We start from the raw sequence: 4461 nt of genomic DNA, 5'->3' as shown, positions 1-4461 counted from the left end.
TTTTACTGTCAAGTTTAATTCTTTTTGTGAGCTGCCTTGGGTCCTGATCAATAAAACAAAATAAATATTCTCAAAAACATTGAAGCAATGTCTGCGTGTATATTTCTTTATTGTTTTTGATTTTGTTAATGGTTAATGGTTAATATGAACTGCATAGGGAACTATGGGAATCCATATTATTCTTATATGTCAGTGGTTGGTTGAAGGAGAGTGGTTGTGTGAGACTATTTATGTTGTGTGCTATGTTTTGATTTGCCCTTACACCAAATAATGACTTAGGTGGCTTTGTTGTTTTGTGACCCTTCATATTATTTCCAACTTAGAATAGACCAATCATGAGGTTGTCTTAGATTTGTTCAGAGGGTTTGCCCTTTCTATCTTCTGAAGCAGAGGGAATGCGACTTGCCCAAGATCACCCAGAAGGAAGCCATGGCTAAGTGGGGATACAGATAAAATAAAACTGACTGAGGTGAATTTTGAACTGATAACACCCAGGTCCGGCTTGCTTTTGTATCACAGATTCAGAACCTATTTATTTATTCATTCATTCATTCATTCATTCCTATATTTATACCTTGCCCTTCTCCCCCCGAAGGGGGACTCAATAATTCTTAATAATTAATAATTAATAATTAATAATAATTCTAGCAAAAATATTTTATTTGCACTTATTTTCAAGCAAGGTCAGTGCACAAATGTCTCTGCAGTGAAAACAAGGATCCTCTTCTATATGTGGCACATATTATCTGCATATGAAAACAAAGTGCATGAGAACTTAAGTACAGAGTAGGAGTGGGAATCAGACCTTTTAGTCTTCCTGAAGTCCTAAAGAAGTGCCAGTCCCAAAATACCTAGAGGACAGTGTGAATGCCACCCCTGGTCTAGGGCAGGAGTGAATTCTTGGCCTTCTGAACATCAAATGAATTATTTTGGCTAGCTACCTGCTTTATTTCTTATCCCATTGATCAGAAAAGCAACATGCAAACCAGGAAGATATTTTGGCTCTCTTTGTAGGATCAAAAAGCTGAATGCTAACAAAGACTCTTTAGAAAACTATTGGCTCATTTTTACCCCATTAGTATCAAGTAGTTTGAAAGCAGCTTAAGCAATTTTTTGTCTAAATATTTAAACTGTGAAGTTGCACATGCATTTATTTTATTATTTATTTTTTTTTTTAGGTCTGGACTCCTTTTCATAGCAGCTGTCTGCTCTGAAAGGATGCCTCCCTGTGTGTTGTGGACTGGTCAGGCCCAGCTGGTGAACTTCTTGCCTTTGGCTACATACCAGCCAGAAACTCTCAGCTCAATACACATCTTCAAATATTGACCTGACTAGTAGTGGCAGTAACTGCCAGAGTATTAGGGAAGCATTAATCAGGCCCTTCTTCAAGGCAGAGGATAAAACCAGCATTTCACAAGCCATTAGAACTGATGGATTACTGCAGAAAGATTAATCATTGCTGTATATCTAAAGAATTCAAATCCTTGCTTGTTTTGAATTTGAAATTGTGACACTGCCTAGACAGATCAGCAGGCAAGCCTATATCCATTTATGGAGAATAAACCTTGCTGGACTCAGTGAAGCTTCCTTTGGGAATAAATGTAGATAAGATTACACTGTACAAATTGTCCATAGTCTGCTTTGAAAAGCATCACGAACAAAGCATTACTTCCTTTTGATTAGACTTTTGTTTTGCAGTGAAACCAAAAAAACAAACAAAGCCCATTGATCATTGGCACAGGCATGGTTTTAAGCATATATTTGGATTTCTAAATTAAATCTGCATTTATGTATAAACTGAATAGAATATAAAGCAGGAATGAGAAATTTCCATGGATTGTGAGACTGTGTCAGGCATACATGGAGTATTTGTGGGCTTCATTTGCAATCTGATCTTCCGTATTCTCACTATCTGAATTTTCCCCAAAACCACATAAAAGAAATGCGATCTGATACCAATCTTTCCAATCCACATACTTGATATATAGGCCCATCTTGGCTTGAAACAGGCTTGGAAAGGGGGACAGAAGGGCATCACATTCTTTGGGGGTTTTAAGACAGTGGTTCTCAACCTGTGGGTTCCCAGGTGTTTTGGCCTACAACTCCCAGAAATCCCAGCCAGTTTACCAGCTGTTAGAATTCCTGGGAGTTGAAGGCCAAAAACATCTGGGGACCCACAGGTTGAGAACCACTGTTTTAAGAAGTGATTTTGAACATTTTTCTCCAATTGTGTATGTGTGAATTTGTCCCAAAAGTCATGAAAATACCTTTGGGGACATAAAAAGGCTCCACTATGCAAAATGTTTAGCATACGTCTTGGATTCATAACTTTATCATGAGCAATCCCGATCACTAGCATCATTAAATCTACATTATGGATGTGAGAGCTGGACCTTAGGGAAGGCTGAGCGAAGGAACATATGCTTTTGAACTGTGGTGTTGGAGGAAAGTTCTGAGAGTGCCTTGGACTGCGAGAAGATCCAACCAGTCCTTCCTCCAGGAAATAAAGCCCGACTGCTCATTGGAGGGAAGGATAGTAGAGGCAAAGATGAAGTACTTTGGCCACATCATGAGGAGACAGCAAAGCCTAGAGAAGACAATTATGCTGAGGAAAGTGGAAGGTAAAAGGAAGAGGGGCCGACCAAGGGCAAGATGGATGGATGGCATCCTTGAAGTGACTGGACTGACCTTGAAGGAGCTGGGGGTGGTGACGGCCGACAGGGAGCTCTGGCGTGGGCTGGTCCATGAGGTCACGAAGAGTCGGAGATGACTGAACGAATGAACAACAACAATGGATGTTTTGCCTATGCTAGCCCATCAATCAATAGAAAAAGTGGATGGGAGGAAGATGGAAATCACCTATCAATGAATCAGAAGTGGATACGAATGGACAGGCACTCTTATTGCTGTTGAAGAAGCAAAAGTGAGAAAAAGTAGGAGGGGATCAGGAACAATTCAAAGTTTTTCTTCCAGACACTTAAAAAACTGTGGGGATGTTTGTTTACTCATATGTGACTATGAGAGTATTTGTGGGTATTTGGGTGGGAGACGAAATGATTTTTGTGATGAGAATAAAGTGTGTGTGTGGAAGGGGCAAAAACACTTTCTCTATAGAGCAGCACTTTACTTATACTACCAATGCAGTTCAGAAGTATTGAGCAACTCAGAAGTAAGCGCTGTTGTCAACATTAAACAAAGTTGTGTCTGTCTCATTCCATATTCTTAGTTTAACTCTTGTTTATACATACGTAGTTCCTCTAGTTTGCAGCTTGTGTAGAATTTGGTTAATTTGGAAAGGGAAACTTTTAGTCTAAAGTAACATTTGCAACTATATTTGGATATCTCTTTTTTGTTATTTACTAAGTCTGACAAGTTGTGCTTTGAATAATGAAAGCGACCTTTCATTTGTTGTTTATTTATTTGAGTAACATTGTGTTCTGTCTCATGGGAATCTATCAACATGCATCAGTTTTTCCTAATGTTTCTAGTTCAGAGCTCTATTCCGTAGGGGGCCTGTTGTATATTTGAACACACTTCATATATCCAAAGAAAAAATAGCTATTGTTTCTTTGTGTCTGCAGCGTTTGGGCTTTAGGGATCCATTTTGAATATAGTAACACTTGCCTAATTAATTCTACACAACACAGCTTTAGATTCAGTTTTAAAGAAAAGTGCAGGCTATAGTGATTTTCCATCTAGATGGAAAATATTGGCATGCTAAAGAATAATTCTTCTTCCCCAAACATTTTCCTTCATCCTCCAAATTTCTAGCACTGCAGAGTGAGGCACTGAAAATACCACTAACTCTCACATCCACTGGATCCCAAAATCTGTGTGGGAACTCAAGTGCCATTATATACAATACATACTTCTGAAAAGTATGTTAGTTCTGCTGGACCTGTCAATGCTTCTCAGTGTTATGGTGCTCCATAGTGCATGGCCTTGAAGCAATTCTTTGGGAAATTCTGAAAACGAATGAAAGAAAATCAATCTCAGTATGGTTCCACTATTATAGATCATAGAATCATAGGGTCGGAAGAGACCTCGTGGGCCATCCAGTCCAACCTGCCTGCCAAGAAGCAGGAAAATCTCATTTATGATAAATAGCTGTTTGTAAATAAATTTGGCCTGGAGCAGCACACATACTTCTGATTCTAGGAAACAGATCCTAAAATATGACTTCTCTGATTGTGATGAAACATCATGATCTACATAAAACCTGGATTGTCAACGCTAGAATTGTCCAAGGTGTCACAATGTGTTCCCTGCCAGGGGAACAACTGCAGCTATCCTTTCTTCTCCCTGTGGTACAATAACAACATTTCCATGGCCATTAGGGGGTATCTTGAAAGCCTCATGGGAGCTGGTCCCTTTTGATGTTTGTTCAGCTTCCCTTTGTGCCCTACCTCTTGAGCCAGGTGCCTTGCCATACCTTATATGCCTGTCTATCTATAACCCTTG

The sequence above is a fragment of the Anolis sagrei genome, chromosome 4, assembly GCF_037176765.1.
Source record: "Anolis sagrei isolate rAnoSag1 chromosome 4, rAnoSag1.mat, whole genome shotgun sequence".
Taxonomy (NCBI): domain Eukaryota; kingdom Metazoa; phylum Chordata; class Lepidosauria; order Squamata; family Dactyloidae; genus Anolis; species Anolis sagrei.
The sequence above is the reverse complement of the archived record's forward strand: the minus strand, read 5'-3'. Positions refer to the sequence as shown.